The following is a 17,443-nucleotide window of genomic DNA, read 5'->3' on the forward strand; positions in this document are numbered from 1 at the left end:
AGATGATAAGATGTAAACACGAATCGAGACGTTTGAAAATAGTTAGCCAAAATTGAATGTGACACTTCATGAATTCCGTAATAACTATCCCAGGTAAGAAACTGACAAGTTGACTTAAGGTAAGCGTTATGGGATTAGCAATAATCATAATGGGTGTTTGATTTTATTTGATAAAAAGATTGACTGAAGAATTGAGCTGCCTTACCTAGCCTAGGTAGGTAGTATATAGCTACTAGGTAGGTAGTACCCTATCTAAAGTCATTGCTTGCAATTGCATAGCCTAAGCTGCCTTAGGCATTGCTTTGTTATTGTTAGTTAGTCTAAAACTAGGAAGCAGCTAGGGTAAAACATTACTTTAGTTAAGAGGCCTGATTCCCGCCAGGGACAGGTTCCTCATACATAAATGGACGTAACCTTTCTTAGCATACCCATTTTCCTTGGTGATAATGCTAGGTCCTGACCTAAGCAGTTCTTACCTACCTAACCTAACTTAGGGCGACATACCCCGACCTGGCTGGGGGTGTGGGGGGACGGGGACCCGGACCCCCCCAAATAAGGCAGTCACCTATCCTGATTGGCAAGTGGCGGGAATCAGGCCGCGCAACTGAAGTAAAGGGTAGATCTATAGTACTATTCCGCGGCAGCGTAGACTATGGTAGTTGCGATTTTCTATGTAGTTTTACTTCCTGAACAAAAATTTTAAGTAATATTTATTCGGACTACTGTAATTAACCCCTTGGGGGCCAGTACTAAACATGGCGAAATACATTGGATGCCCCAATCCCTAGTGGATGTCGTATCCGCGGCTACGTTCCTTGCAGTCCGTGCGGAACTATTCTGTAGAATTACCAAGTAAAGTTTTACCCAGCTCTGCACGATTTATTGCCTTGAAAGTTGGTACCTATTTCTTATACTTTTAGTTCTCTTTGGGAACAGGAGATTTTGGGTAGAGTAAAACACAGTAAAATGGAACAGACATAGCCTATTAGGTGATGGCCCCCCTGGAATGGTTTCGTGCATACCAAGGGAGCCATAAGCTATCTTCAAGAAGGATTGGCTAAGGAAACTATTTTAAGAGAAACTATGGTAACCTAACCAACCTCTGAGGTGAAGGACTCCGTATGGGTGTAGTGCCATCCTTGCACCTCATTCGGTGCAATGTAGCATACTTGAGTTTACTTTGCAGCGTCCCTTCGGCCCCTAGCTGTAACTACTTTCATTCCTTTTAATGTACCTCCATTCGTATTCTCTTGTCTTCCATCTTATTGTCCACCCTCTCCTAACAATTGTTTCATAGCCTAGTTGCCCCAGTGTTTGGCATGATGCCAAAATCCCATATACCTAATAAAAAATTCAATCTGAGGTTAAGGAAACTTCACTTGTTCCTACTCGATAGGGTAAATGGCTGAAGTGCGACCCTTTCACTCAAAGAAAGACAACTTTTTTCACTTGATAGGCTATTTTAGCTAATTGGTGGAACAACAATACAATTAGCTAAATCTTTAAGATACCACTCAAAATATTGAAGTTTTGTCAACAAAATAAGATATATGAAACTGTCTTACGAACTAAAATGAGCATGTGAAGTCTTTGTAAAATATATTTGTTCCGACACGGCATACAAACCTTCGGTCCTTTTACAATAGGAAGGTACTAGCGGCAGCTGGATAGGTCGTAAGCTTTCGAACAAGGGGTTCGGTAGTTAACTGCTTGTCCGACAGGCGCGCGCGCGCGACTGGGAGGTAAACAAATCACTTTTGCTTTCGGCCTGCTGGCGTGTGGACGTGTATCATCGCTCTCTGCCCGCTTCATCGTCGTTTGCTTTCGCATGATTGTGTTTTTCTTTTTCGATGTATCTAGTGAAACTGAATTGTAAGTACAATCATTTCATTGATTTCAATTGTGAATTAAAGGATCTTGCTGCACAACGCTCTCCGATTACCCGAGTGCCGGACTGAAGGGCGTAATTGCGGGAATTCATTTTCCCAGAATGATCCTCGTATTGTGTATGCTCGGTGCCGAGGGCGGGAGCGCTCGCTCCGAGCGTATGGGTTGGAAATGAAATGTAGATGAAAATCTAAGTAAGTACTCTTTTCATTTATATTTTTTTGACCTGTGTGCCCGTTGCCGAACGAATACTATCGGCACGGAAACTTATTCAGTATGAAAGTGGAATCGCAAGTACAGTATTCTTTTTCATTTTCATAGATATTTTTATTGTAGCAATACTCATTTTGGATCAGTTTCCGAGCTTGCCCGGAGATTGATCCTTCCCCCTTTTTATGTTGAATGAAGTGAAATCGCAAGTACAGTTCTTTTTCATTTTCATTTTGTTATTGAGATTGCATTGTTGACTGGGATCAATGTTCCGTTATTCATGGGAATTGATCCTTCTTTTTTTTGATTGTATGAAGTGAAATCGCAAGCGCAGTAGTCTTTTCATTTTCATATATCTGTTGATTGCATCAATTCGTTATGGATCAAGGTTTCCAGAAACCTTGATTCATAAGGTAAGGAATGAAACCTTTCACCCTTACGCTCGGTACCGAGGGCGCAAATGCGCTCGATCCGAGCCCTTTTTCATTGTGAAGTGAATCGTTTTGCAAGATGCATTTTCATTTTGTTCCTTATTATTGATTGCATCAATATTTATTTGGTTCAAGTTCCGCTCAGGTCCAGGGAATTGATCCGTATGCCTTGTATTCGGTTGCCGATGGCAACGAACTGCTAGAGCTCTTATTTTGTTGTTGGGTACATGGGTACTGTGCGGGGGAGGGGAACGAGAACCCCCCCGCTCAGTTCCCACTGATGACTCTTCCCCTTGGGGGGGGGGGGGGAGGTTATCGGCGTTCTTCTCCTCGCCCGATCCGTCGAGCGCGGGGGAGGGCGCTCGGTGCCCGATGTACAATTGTATTAGGGGTCTTCCACTCGTTCGGGAGGGATCAAACCCCCGCACGAGGGGATTTCCCCTCCATTAACGCTACTACTTTTATTTCCCAGGGTGATACTGCCACGAGGGTGGACCTTGGTGAGGTATGGGCGTCCTTCCAATTGCAGAGCGTGCTGGTGTCCAGGGGCGGCGGTTCTATGTCTGGGCATATTGCGGTCACCCATGGAGTGGTGACCACGCAACCAGGTGACGACGTCCCTCCTCACCTGGTGTACTCGCCTCGCGTGGTAACAGTCTTGCCTACAGCCGCTGTGAAGTGCCGTTCACCGTACCGAGAGGGGGGCGTGCCGACGCCGCTCGTGGTTGCCCGCGCTGCAGCGACCACACTTCCGCTGCCCTAGAACTCGCCCCTGGACCTGCCGCCGGTAACAGGATGTTGCTGCTGCTGCTCCACTTCCTGTGTTTCCGGTGCTGCCTGCCGTACCTGCCGATTCTGGGCTGACTGTCCAGGCAGTTGCTGCGCTGGCCGTCCCTGCCGTTGCTGCGCTGGCTGTTCCTGCCGTTGCTGCGCTGGCGATCCCTGCCGTTGCTGCGCTGGCTGTTCCTGCAGTTGCTGCGCTGGCGGTCCCTACCGAGGATGTGCTGGCCGTGCCTGCTGTTCCTGAGATACCCATACCTGCTGATGTCGTCCCTGTTCGTGGTGGTACTACCCCAGACTGTGGTCTGTCTGTACAGGTGCGTCCGGGCCCTGTGGCTTCGGCTACAGCAGCCCCGGCTCCGCCCTGGATAGCAGATCTTACGTCTGTCCTGAGGAAGCTGACGAAGAAGAGGAGGAAGGTGTCGTGGTCGTCGTCTTCATCTTCTTCATGGTCGTCAGCCGCCGCCTCTTCCCCTTCGACTTCTAAGGCTTTACAGCCGAGGAAGAAGAAGGTTACCTCCTCCCTCCTAAGAAGCTTCCTCGGGAGCTTCTCGGGACCCGTCTCACCTCGGTGGGACGGGAGGGTTTCTTCCGCTGGTCCTCCTGCTCCTTCGGGAGCGGGGCCCGTCTCTTCTTCTTCTTCCGCAAGGAAGAAGACTACGGGGAACAGAGGGGTACCGGCTAACACCGGTACTTCCTCGCCTGGGCGTAAGTGGTTCTGCCACTGCATCAGGGTCCGTCTCGGCCTCTCGCTCGCGGGAGGTACCGAGTGTACGGTCCGCCTAACAGCGACCGTGCAGCCAGGAACCAGACCTCTGAGTCCGCTCAGCGTCAGGTTCACGGCACGGGGCGGAAGACTGGTGACAGCCGCTCAGGCGACTCTCACCAGACCAGCTCTCACTCTCGCGGTGAACAGCTGGCTACCCGGGGACGTGACGGTCCACGACCGACACGGGCTGAGGCTGGGGAAGAGGTCCTCACCCGTTCGCCGGTGCCAGCCACACGGCTGGAACCAGCGACGTGACGTGCCGTGAGGACAAGCACCGTCTCAATGCGACAGTGGAGCCTGCAGGTCGCCTGACCGTCGCTCTCACAGAGAGCGATCGGGTACGGCAACCAGCACCAGCTCTTCTGACACTCGAGATCAGTGCCGCTGTGCTCAGTCCAGCCGTTCTCCACAGCGAGACGGTTTCGACCAGGCCTGCAGCTCGATCGTCACCGCGGGTTGACGATCGCCTGCAGCCCCTCCAAGCCTGCTGGTCCTGCCAGCGAGCGACGAGGGAGCGTCAGGTCTGCTCTCCCGTACCTTCAACCTCCTCGGGTTACACCGGGAGGAGCGAGGTATTGAGGAGTGATCGTGAGGGGTGCGCTCCTCATGATCCCACCACGACGCCCTAACGTGCCAGCACGGTTTCTTGGACCGGCCAGGACGTATGCGCAAGTGGATGGGGAAGACCGAGAGGGCTGTCGCTGTTCCCCCTTCTTAGGAGGAAGGTTCTCGGAATATGCTCTTGTTCGAAGGGCTTAACGGTCCCACTCTGCAAGATGCCGTGACTTCCGAGATCCAGAGGAACTTTGCCGAGGTTACGGCGCTGATTCGTCAGCACAATGACCTCGGGGAAGGATCGCCGCTCCCACAGCAGAGCCACGTCTCGGCTCGAGTCGGTTTGGGGCCCGAGAGGGAACCCAAATCGACGGTGGAGCGGCCCGCGATCGGAGCTTGCCGACTGTGTTGAGCCAGGTAGTCTCTCGTCTCCGACAAGAAGGCCCCCTCGGTTCTGGACGGTCGAACAAGCTCCTTCGCCTCCTCTACTGCGACAGAGGCGTTTCTACGTGTCTTCGGACATCGCAGTTATATATCCCTTCAGTCCTCCTGAGGTTTCGACCTCGACGAGGACTGGAATGATCGGAGCGGTATCGGCTCTCTCCTGTCAGGTCTCGATCAGCCCCAACCGGACGACGTTCACAGTGAAGGACGGCATTCCCCCTCACCTGCTGCCGGAAGGGGGGGGGTGCCTGGCCAGCCATGGGGACCCGGTCCATCAGCGGGCGTACGCTCCAGGAGCATCGAAGGACGTAGCATTGAGACAGGAGATCAAGACCATGCTGAGCAAGAGAACTCTAGAAATCGGTACGGATCAACCACCGGGCTTTACAGCCGACTCTTCCTGGTGGAAAAGTCTACGAACAGGCTGGGCGCCCAGTGTATAGATCCTCTCCCTCCCCCCCGAACCGGTTGGTTTCGCCAGACCCGGGTTCACGATGGAGACGGCACGCTCAGTGCTCGACTCTATCAGGGAGAACGATTTCATGCTTTCAGTGGACTTGAAGGATGCGTATCTACAAATACCCACCCATTCATCAGTTCCTTCGGAAAGTACCTACCGCTTCATCCTCGACGGGACGGTGTACCAGCTCAGGCCACGTTGCTTCGGTCTCTCAACCGCCCCACAGGTGTTCACGCAAGTGTTCACTCTGGTGTCTGCTTGTGGCCATTCGCACGGGATATATCTGATGGGATATCTCGACGATTGGTTAGTCCTGGCGAGCTACCGCTCGCAGTGGCTACAGGACAGGGATCGACTGCTCGAGTTTCTGTCGCGATCTGGGGATCGCTCTGAACTTCGAAAGTCCGATCTCGAGCACAAGCAGAGGATGAAGTACCTGGGTATGCTGATCGACACGGTAGCAGATTCAGGGAGGCGGCCAACCAGTTCCTGTCTCGGCAGGAACAGGTAGCTCAGCAATGGCAAGTCGTGATCGGACACCTGTCGTCACTCGGGAAGCCAGTCCCTAACGGGCGTCTTCACCTGCGGTCTCTTCAGGGAGACCAAAGGAGAGTTGGTCACAGGCGACGGATCCCCCAAGCCTCCCTTGATCACTGACACGGAGGTGAGGCAGGACCTAGCCAGGTGACTGGACCGACCAGGAAACCCCTCAAGAGGAGTGCCTCCGCGCTCTCTTCCCCCCGGACATGCAGCTGCTCTCAGACGCATCGACCGAGGGAGGGCGCACACCTGGAAGAGTTGCGGACTTCAGGAGTGTGGTACGAGAACGACAAGCACCTTCACATCAATGTACTGGAACTAAAGGCAGCGTTCCTTTGCTCTCCAAGAGTTCCAGACCGCTTGATGAGACACTCAGTGGTGTTGATGTACGACAACACCACGGTGGTGGCTTACGTCAACAAACAGGGGGGGGGGGGACCTAGTGTCTCTCCCGTTGTATCAGTTGACTCGGCAGGTGCACGAGTGGGCCGAGGCACACTCAATAGAGCTGTCGGCACGCTACATTCCAGGGAAGGAATGTAGTAGCAGACACGCTCAGCCGTCGGGATCAGGTGATAAGGACCGAACGGTCTCTACACCAGGACGTGGCGGAAGGCTCTTCGACCTGTAGGGGCGACCAGTCGAGGATCTGTTCGCCATCCAGCACAACAGGAAGCTCCAGGTGTTCTTCTCGGCCGTGCCGGATCCATGGGCAGCTGCAGAGGACGCTCTTCACACCCGTGGACAACCTCTTCGCCTATGCCTTTCCCCCGTTCAGCCTGATTCGCAAGGTGATCAGTCGAGCACTGGTCATCCCGAATCTCAGGATGATCCTGATGGCTTCCAAATGGCCACAAGCCATTTGGTATCCGGACCTGCTGGCTCTTTCTCGTAAGAGAACCGAGAGAGATTTCCCCATTGGCACAACCTTCTCGTCCAGCCACACGTCGAGAGGTACCACCGAGCATTCCAGTTTCTACGTCGGTTCACGGCTGGCTGTTATCCACCTTCTCTTGCGAACGAGAAGCTTTTTCGTTGCGCAAAACAGAGATGGCTGGAACGTCCGTCAGTCCTCTGCAGCTGTGTACCAGGGGAAGTCGGCCGTCTTCGGTGGTTGGTGTCATAGACGGGGCCCATCTCCTCTCAGAGCCATCTTCAGCAGGTAGCGGATTTCCTCGTTTTCTTCGCCGAGGAAGCTCCTCTAAGTTCCCACAGTCAAGGATACAGAGCCGCCTTGTCGCTCCTCCTGAAACTGACGGGATTGGATATCTCGAACTCGTTCGAGATCTCCTTGCTTAGTAGCAGCTTCCAAAGGTCTTACCAAACCAGGGAACTCGAATGAACCTCGTCTGGCTGGACCTGGCATCGGCGAAGAGAGTACGGGAACGTCATGCAGATAATGATGTGGATGAGATGCTGCTCTGTCCTGGGAGGACGCTACGGCGCTATCTGAAGAGAACTCGACCTCGGGCCTGAGGTCGACGCCTCTTCGTTAGCAACGGGGTCAACAAGAAGAAGTATCAAGAACACTCTTTCGTCCTGGCTGCGTGAGATCTTCAGGAGGGCGTATGAGGCTGATGGTAGTGACGACATCCGTACGTCCCGTCCGAGAACTCACGAAGTTAGAAGTATTGGCCCCTCGTCGGCGTTTCGTAAGAACTTCTCCGTGGCGCAGGTATGGAAGGCAGTGGTCTGGTACAACCAGACCACCGGCAACTTCCTTATACCTATTGGATATTGCCCATAGGTCCTTGGATCGGTTTCCTTAGGACCTGTGGTGGCTGCTCAATACGTCGTCTAGCGAACCCAGACCCTAGCAGGCTGAACAGCATCGAGTCCTGGTGTGACTGTATGAATAGATAGTGATGAGGAAGTGACTGGCTTCTCTTTCTATCTTTTCTTCCTCTCTACCTGTGGGTAGAGGGATACGGTCATCACCCTGCTGGATAGGACGAGATGCCGGTGAGCTATACGACAGAGCCCCATCCTATCCCTTGCACGAGGGATGGGAGCAGAATATCCACCACTTCCTTCTACAAGGGGGGGAAGTGGATGCCTACAAGAGTCAAAACCATGACTTTAAAACTTTGCTCCTGTACAGGAACAAGTTCTTACATTGCTGGTACGAAGAGATGCGCATGCCCCTCTCTTAGTACTCGGTCCAGAGGTCTGACCATTGATCCTGCGGTGCACACCCGATCAATCGGACAGAGGCTTGGAATCCCCTCCCTCGCTCTTACGACCAGGGAGGCTTCCAAGGTTGGGCGAACACCAGTCTGTTCACAAAAGACTCAGATTCCACCCACCAAGAAGTGAGTCTTCCTATTGTAAAAGGACCGAAGGTTTGTATGCCGTGTCGGAACAAATGACAATTTGTCCAAAAATTGCATTTTTCCTAACTATACAAAACCTGAGGTCCTTTTACACATAGCCCCCCACCTCATGCCACCCCTCACTCTGCAGTTTTTGCTTGGGCCAAAAGCAAAAGTGATTTGTTTACCTCCCAGTCGCGCGCGCGCGCGCCTGTCGGACAAGCAGTTAACTACCAAGAACCCCTTGTTCGAAAGCTTACGACCTATCCAGCTGCCGCTAGTACCTTCCTATTGTAAAAGGACCTCAGGTTTGTATAGTTTAGGAAAAATGCAATTTTGGACAAATTGTCATTTTCAAGGCAGTTTTTTAAATCCAATAGGTATGGCGTCTCGACAAATCTTGCCCCATTCATGTCCAGAGTGGCCGTCACGTCCTTCCCAGCCTTCTCAGCGCTCATTTGGACAATATTGTGTATATATGTAATGTATATTGATATTACTCAAGATTGTAATTGTAATCAGCACAATAAAAACAACATGTGTTCCTAATGATAAACAAACCCTCGGTCGTTTTACATAAGAAATTACTTTCAGCAGAGGCTGGAATACAGCCATTAAATTCTTGAACAAGGTTTTACCCGCCTGCCCTGATAAATAAATCCACTTTGCTTTCGGTTGTCTTCCAATGAAGAAGTATGCTTGTGAGCTCTTGCTAACTAGCCCGTTTATTACGATTTTCGCAGTGGGATCTTTAATTTGTTATTGTTCCGACACGGCATACAAACCTTCGGTCCTTTTACAATAGGAAGGCGGGTACTAGCGGCAGCTGGATAGGTCGTAAGCTTTCGAACAAGGGGTTCGGTAGTTAACTGCTTGTCCGACAGGCGCGCGCATAGCGCGACTGGGAGGTAAACAAATCACTTTTGCTTTTGGCCTGCTGGCGTGTGGACGTTATCATCGCTCTCTGCCCCGCTTCATCGTCGTTGCTTTCGCATGGTTTGTGTTTTTCTTTTCTATTTATCTAGTGAAACTGAATTGTAAGTACAATCATTTCATATTTATTTCCATTGAATTCAATTGTGAATTAAAGGATCTTCGTTTCACCACGCCCTCCGATACCCGAGTGCCCGTGGGGGGGCCGGGAACTGAAGGGCGTAAGTGCGGGAATTCATTTTCCCAGAAATGATCCTCGTATTGTGTATGCTCGGTGCCGAGGGCGGGAGAGCGCTCGCTCCGAGCGTATATTTTGGTTGGAAATGTGTAGATGAAAATCGTAAGTAAGTGCTCTTTTCATTTATATTTTTTTGACCTGTATGCTCGTTGCCGAGCGAATGCGCTCGGCACGAAAATTTATTCTGTATGGAAGTGGAATCGCAAGTACAGTATTCTTTTTCATTTTCATATATTTATTTTGATTGTAGCAATACTCATTTTGGATCAGTTTCCGAGCTTACCCGGAAATTGATCCTTTCCCCTTTTTATTTGAATGAAGTGAAATCGCAAGTGCAGTTCTTTTTCATTTTCATATTTATTGAGATTGCATTGTTTACTTGGATCATGTTTCCGCTATTTCCCGGGAATTGATCCTTCCCCTTTTTATTTGTATGAAGTGAAATCGCAAGCGCAGTATTCTTTTTCATTTTCATATATATTTTGATTGCATCAATTCATTATGGATCAAGGTTTCCATTCATAATCGGGAATGGATCCTTTTACCCTTGCGCTCGGTACCGAGGGCGCAAATGCGCTCGATCCGAGCCCTTATTCATTGTGAAGTGATCGTAATGCAAGATTCTTTTTCATTTTATTCCATTTATTATTGATTGCATCAATATTTATTTGGTTCAAGTTCCGCTCAGTCAGGGAATTGATCCTTATGCCCTTGCATTCGGGCCGAGGGCACGATTGCTCTCGGGCTCTTATTATTATTGTTGGGTACATGGGTGCTGTGCGGGGTGGGGACGAGAAACCCCCCCCCCCCCCCCCCCCCCGCTCAGCTCCCACAGATGGCCCTTCCCCTTGGGGGGGGGGGGGGGAGGTTATCTGCGTTCTTCTCCTCGCCCGATCCGTCGAGCGCGGGGAGGGCGCTCGGTGCCCGATGTACAATTGTATTCGGGGTCTTCCACTCGTTCGGGAGAGGGCTCATCCCCCCGCGCTCGGGGGACTTCCCCCCCCCACTAATCGCTACTACTGTTATTTCCGCAGGTGCTACTGCCACGAGGGTGGACCTTGGTGAGGTATGGGCGTCCTTCCATTTGCATGCGTGCTAGTGTCCAGGGGCTGCGGTTCTATGTCTGGGCCTACTGCGGTCACCCATGGAGTGGTGACCACGCTCCAGGTGACGACGTCCCTCCTCACCTGGTGTACTCGCCTCACGTGGTAACAGTCTTGCCTACAGCCGCTGTGAAGTGCCGTTTGCCGTACCGAGAGGGGGGCGTGCCGCCGCCGCTCGTGTTGCTGCGCTGCCGCGACCACACTTCCGCTGCCCTAGAGCTCGCCCCTGGACCTGCCGCCGGTACCAGGATGTTGCTGGCTGCTGCTCCACTTCCTGTGTTTCCGGTGCTGCCTGCCGTACCTGCCGATTCTGGGCTGACTGTCCATGCAGTTGCTGCTGCTGGCTGTCCCTTGCCGTTGCTGCGCTGGCTGTCCCTGCCTTGTTTGCTGCGCTGGCTGTCCCTACCGATGCTGTTCTGCTGTGCCTGCTGTTCCTGAGATGCCCATACCTGCTGACGTCGTCCCTGTTCGTGGTGGTACTACCCCAGACTTTGGTCTGTCTGTACAGGTGCGTCCGGGCCCTGTGGCTTCGGCTACAGCAGCCCCGGCTCCGCCCTGGATAGCAGATCTTACGTCTGTCCTGAGGAAGCTGACGAAGAAGAGGAGAAGGTGTCGTCGTCTTCATCTTCTTCATCGTCGTCGGCTGCCGCCTCTTCCCCTTCGACTTCTAAGGCTTTCACAGCCGAGGAAGAAGAAGGTTGCCTCCTCCCTCCTAAGAAGTCTCCCTCGGGAGCTTCTCTGGGACCCGTCTCACCTCGGTGGGACGGGAGGGTTCCTTCCGCTGGTCCTCCTGCTCCTTCGGGAGCGGGGCCCGTCTCTTCTTCCGCAAGGAAGAAGACTACGGGGACCAGAGGGTACCGGCTAACACCGTACTTCCCTTCGCCTGGTGTCAGTGGTTCTGCCACTGCATCAGGGTCCGTCTCGGCCTCTAATCGGTTTCGCAGTGAGGTACCGAGTGTACGTCGCCTACCAGTCGACCGTGCAGCCAGGAACCAGACCTCTGAGTCCGCTCAGCGTCAGGTTCACGGCACGGGGCGGAAGACTGGTGACAGCCGCTCACGCGACTCTCACCAGACCAGCTCTCACTCTCGCGGCGACCAGCTGGCTACCCGGGGACGTGACGGTCCACGACCGGCCACGGGCTGAGGCTGGGAAGAGGTCCTCCCGTTCGCCGGTGCCAGCCACGTGACGTGCCGTGAGGACAAGCACCGGTCTCACTGTGACAGTGGAGCCTGCAGGTCGCCTGACCGTCGCTCTCACAGAGAGCGATCGGGTACGGCAACCAGCACCAGCTCGTTCTGACACTCGAGATCGGGGCCGCTGTGCTCAGTCCAGCCGTTCTCCACAGCGAGACGGTTCGACCAGGCCTGCAGCTCGATCGCCACCGCGGGTTGACGATCGCCTGCAGCCCTCCAAGCCTGCTGGTTCTGCCAGCGAGCGAGGAGGGAGCGTCAGGTCTCCGCTCTCTCCCCCGTACCTTCAACCTCCTCGGTTACACGGGAGGAGCGAGGTATTGAGGAGTGATCGTGAGGGGTGCGCCCCTCATGATCCCACCACGACGCCCTACGTGCCAGGCACGGTTCTTGGACCGGCCAGACGTATGCGCAAGTGGATGGAGAAGACCGAGAGGGCTGTCGCTGTTCCCCCTTCTTAGGAGGAAGGTTCTCGGAATATGCTCTTGTTCGAAGGGCTTAACGGTCCCCACTCTGCAAGATGCTGTGACTTCCGAGATCCAGAGGAACTTTGCCAATGGTTATGGCGCTGATTCGTCAGCACAACGACCTCGGGGAAGGATCGCCGCTCCCACCAGCAGAGCCACGTCTCGGCTCGAGTCGTTTTGGGGCCCGAGAGGGAACCCAAATCGACGGTGGGTCTGCCGCGATCGGAGCTTGCCGACTGTGTTGAACCAGGTAGTCTCTCGTCTCCAGACAAGAAGGCTCTCTCAGTTCTGGCCGGTCGAACAAGCTACTTCACCTCCTCTACTGCGACAGAGGCGTTTCTACGTGTCTTCGGACACCGTATTTGAATACCCCTTCGGTCCTCCTGAGGTTTCGACCTCGACGAGGACTGGAATGAGTCGGAGGACGGTATCGGCTCTCTCCTGTCAGGTGTCGATCAGTCCCACCCAGACGACGTTCACAGTGGCGGCAGACCCTTACCTACAGTATGAGTTCGTAACCCTCCTCGGGAAAACGTTTTCTCCTGACGATACGTTTTCCCAGGCTCTGAGAGGCCATCGCCGTAAGGCGATGGCTGCTCCTTTTCTTCTCCAACTGCTAGTTCCGCTGGGAAGGCGAGCCAGTATCCAATTCCTCCCCCATTCCCTCTCTCCTTACGGCTACGAGGGAAAGGGGAGGGATCCTACAGAGATTTATCTGTAAGATCCCACGTTAGGGGCTGCGCTACCTGGGGGGACCTTCGGGTCCTACCTGACGTAAGCCCCGTCGTTGAGGAGGGATCCTGCCCCTTTCTCGATTCCTACGGGAATCGAGAGGACCACCAGCCGTATCGTTTGACGAATTTCGGTGGGGGGTTTCGCAGAGTGCTTAGAATTCTACGGAATTTCTAGCGCACTCAGAGTGTTCGAGTTTTTTACGATCTCCAAACACTTAGGCGAGACCACGGTCCAAAGTGAGCGAGAATCCCTGATAATTGTTACACGATAATCGGGAACCTCGCTTATGCTCGAATTCCTGTAATTTCTAGCATTTGGAAGAAGACTGCTGCTGAAAGAAGAGTATCTCACAGTAGGCGATTAACCTGGAATAGAGAAGAACGGACGGGAACTTCCAGTTGTTCCGATACGTAATACAAACCCTCGGTCCTTTAACAATAGGAAGTAGCTAGCGGCAGCTGGAACGGTCGTAAGCTTCGAACAAGGGGGAAACGGTAGAAAGGTAGTTAACTGCTTGTCCGATCGTCGCGCGCCGCGCGACTGAGAGGTAAACAAATCACTTTTGCTTTCGGCCGTGTGTGGGAAGGACGTGTTCCATCGCTCTGCCCGCTTTGTCGTTTGCTTTGAGTTTGAGTATTTGCCTCTCTTTCTGTATAAATCAGGAGTGACTGTAAGTACTTTTACAATTCTATTGATCTTGCAATGAGTGAATTGGAAGAAATGGAGATATCACCGCGCCCTCCAGTCGCCCGTGAGTGTGTCCCGGGCTGGATGGGGCGTAGATGTGGAGGTTTTCAGGTCATTCGTTGACGTGGACCCCCACGAGGTTTGTACTCGTTGCCGGGGGCGAGAGTGCTCCCGCAACGAACCTTGTGTCACATGTATGAATTGGTCCGAGGCGCAGTGGGTGCTGTACGAGGGCAGGAAGAGACTTAGGCCGGCCAAGAAGTCATCGGGGAAAGTCAGTGACTCCTTGTGACGGACACTTCGTCCTCTTTCCTGCCCCCCGGCCAGCCCCCACGTTTCGCGCTTCCCCGCGGGGGGGTAGCGGAGTCCTTTTCCTCTCTCGATCCGTCGTCGAGTGTGGATGAGGGCGCCCGCTACCCGGACGTACAGCTGTACTCGGGGTCTTCCGTCCGCTCTGGGGGGGTGTTTTTTCTTCCCCCAGCGCGAGGAGCCCCTCCAACTAACCCGACTATTGCTTCCGCAGGTGTGCCATCAGCGAAGGACGACTTGGGACAGGTGTGGGATCGCTGGGACTGCAGGGAGTGCCCAGCATCCAGGGGTTGCTTCAGCGGTTGGCGGGGTCGGCGGTGGTACTCATGGTGCGGTGACCACTACTACTACCACAATAACGACACCAGCGTATGAGATGCCACCCCATCTGGTATATACGCCCCATATAATGTCGGTGACACCACGGTGGCTATACAAAAACCCATTGCTGCCGTGCCAAAGAGGACGGTGCCACCACCACCACCTGGATTTTTTTCCTTTGCCGACCCCACCCCGGACTTTCCGCTGCCCAAAAGAGTACCCCCCTGGACCTGCCGCCAGTGCCACGGATGACGGTGACTGCCGACAGGACGCCTGGCTCTCCCGTGGTACCTGCCGTGCCTGCCGTACCTGTTGCCGTTCCAGCTACTCTTTCCCTTTCAGATCGGCCTGCACTTTCCCTTTCAGATGTTCCTGCCGTTCCTGCTGTTCCCGGACCTGTTCCTGTGTTCCTGCTGCTGGTGTTGCTGTCACGTCTCAGGTCTTTCCGAACAGGTGCAGTCGGGCCCTGTTGTTGTTGCTTCGGCAACTGCCCCGGCTCCCTCCTGGATGGAAGACCTGAACGTCTGTTCTGCGGAGCCTGGCGAAGAAGAAGAGGAAGAGGAAGAAGGTGTCGTCGTCGTCTTCATCGTCTTCTTCGTCGTCTGCTGCCTCTCCTTCCCCTTCGACTTCTAAGGCTAAACAGCCGAAGAAGAAGAAGGCTGCCTCCTCCCCCCCTAAGAAGACTCCTTTGGGATCTTCTAAGGGTGGCCCGGCTCGCTCAGGCGAGCTGGGGAGCTCTTCTGCTGGTCCTCCTGTTCCTTCGGGAACGGGGCCCGTCGCTTCTTCTGCAAAGAAGAAGTCGACGGGGACCAGAGGTGCACCAGCCTCGGCTGGTGCGTCCTCACCTGGTGCTAGCGGTTCTGCCGCTAAACCAGGTTCCGTCTCGGCCGCTTCTCGTTCGCGAGAAGCACCGAGTGGACTCTCTTCCAAAGAGGACCGTCCAGTCCAAAGTTTTGACGCCCGAGCTCGCTCGCCGTCAAGACAGCGGCGCGGAGCAGAAGACTGGCGAGAGTCGTGCACACGACTCTCGCCAGGCCAGTGACGCTCTCGCAGCGATCAACTGGCTGCTCGGGCTGACGTGACGGTCGCTGACCGGCCACGGGTTGAGGCGAGGAAGGAGTCCCCACGGCCGCCGGTAGCGGTTTGACGCGCCGAGAGGACGCTGGCCGGTCTCGACGCGACAGAGAGCCTAGCAGGTCACCCGTCCGCCGCTCCCGATGGGACCGGGCGGAGACGGTGACCAGCGGCAGCTCGCCTGACGCTAGAGATCGGTCTCGACGTTCTCAGCCGAGCCAATCGCCCCAGGCGAGCGGCAAGGCTAGGCCTGCTGCTCGACCGTCACCGCGGGTTGACGATCAGCAGCAGCCCTCCACGCACGCTGGTCCTGCCTGCAGCGAGCGAGGGGGAGCGTCAGGTCTGCCTCTCCCGTACCTTCAACCTCCTCGGGCTATACGGGAGGAGCGAGGGTACCGAGGAGCGATCACGAGAGGTGCGCCGCTCGTGACCCAGCTATGACGCCGTACGGCTCAGGCACGGTCTTAGGACCGACCAGAACGTACGCGCAAGTAGTTGGAGGCGACCATCAGGGGTCTGTCGCTGTTTCCTCCTTCTGAAGGAGGAGTATCGAGGGATATGCTCTTGCTGGAGGGACTGGACGGTCCTACTCCACAAGACGCTGTAACGCCTGAGATACAGAGGAACTTCGCAGAGGTCATTAAGCTGATGCGTCTGCATAATGACCTTGCGGAAGGATCGCCGCTACCACCAGCAGAGCCCACGTCCCGGCTCGAATCATTTTGGGGTCCCCAAGAGGGAGCCCAAAATGATGATGGGGTTGCCACGATCGGAGCTTGCGGACTCGGTCCTGGATCAGGTGGAGTCTCGTCTCAGGACGGGAGGACTCGCTAAAATCCGGACGGTCCTCTAAGCTGCTTCCTCCTCCTCTACAGCGGCAGAGGCGATTTTACGTGCCTTCGGAAGACCCGATACTGCCGAAACAGGTTAACCCGGAGTTAGCGAGGCTGACTCCAGGTGTCCCTGCAGCAGCTCCTGTCGGAGAACCTATGGTTCTCGCAGCAGGAGGCACTTTGCCCGCCCTGGAATCTACCGCTATGGCAGCATTCCAGGCAGTTTCCTGGTTGGATTTGTGGTCCCTCACAATATCCAAAGTAGCGGCCGGCTCTGGGAGTTCTGCTCTCGAAGACGACGCTTCTTTCAGGAGACTGTGCCAGTCTGGAGGAAGAGCAATCTCTTACCTCGCCCATCAGACTGCTAACCTGTGGGCCAACTTGGTTCTTCGACGTAGGGACGCAGTCCTTACCCGAGTGACCAAGGGGCCTGGGCGTGAGGCGGCACTCGGGCTACGAAATGGACCTCTTAGGAGTTCCCCAGCTCTCTTTTCTGGAGAGATGGTGGACGCTGCGGTGGAACGGCGGCGCACTGACGAGAGTGACCGCTTAGTCCACCAGGCAGTCTCGAAGGTTTCTGGGCAATCTCGAGTAACTGCGGCAAAACCAAAGAGCTTGGCTAGCGCTTCCACGGCGGCGAAGACGGTTTGCACCGTCCAAACCCCGTGTGAAGACTCCAGTTGTTTTCAACTTCTGCTAGAGGAGGCCGCAACCAGCCCTCCTCCCAGCCCTCCTTTCCCCGAGGAGGTGCTGGAAAGAAGTCGAAACGAGGAGGGAAACGCTAGGGTTCCGGCGTTCCCCCTCACCTGCTGGCCGGAAGTGGGGGGGTGCCTAGGCTAGCCATTGGGCGACTTGGGCAGCGCTACGGCGCCGAAGAACTGGATAGTAACCGTCCTTCGGGAGGGATATCTACTACCCGTTCGAGTCTCTCCCCCCCCTCCATCCTCCAATCCGGTCACCATCTACAGACCTATGTCCGGGGATCAGCAAAGGACAACGCTCTTCGACAGGAGATCAAGACCATGCTGGCGAAACGAGCTGTAGAAATCGTGGAGGACCAGTCACCGGGCTTTTACAGCCGCCTCTTCCTAGTGGAGAAGGCATCGGGGGCTGGCGTCCGGTGATAGACCTCTCTCCCCTGAACCGCTTCGTTCGCACGACG

The 17,443-nt window shown here is 54.5% G+C and overlaps 1 protein-coding gene across 1 annotated transcript in view; it reads left to right on the top strand.

Moving 5' to 3' along the window:
- LOC135212123 (uncharacterized) overlaps window positions 1–17,443 on the top strand; it is a 107,801-nt gene continuing 90,358 nt past the window's right edge. Inside the window, exon 1 of the mRNA XM_064245522.1 lies at window positions 1–93. The gene's annotated coding sequence lies outside the window, so the exon portion shown is untranslated. The remainder of the gene's footprint in view (window positions 94–17,443) is intronic.

This window comes from Macrobrachium nipponense, chromosome 40 (assembly GCF_015104395.2).
Source record: "Macrobrachium nipponense isolate FS-2020 chromosome 40, ASM1510439v2, whole genome shotgun sequence".
In the NCBI taxonomy this organism is placed as follows: domain Eukaryota; kingdom Metazoa; phylum Arthropoda; class Malacostraca; order Decapoda; family Palaemonidae; genus Macrobrachium; species Macrobrachium nipponense.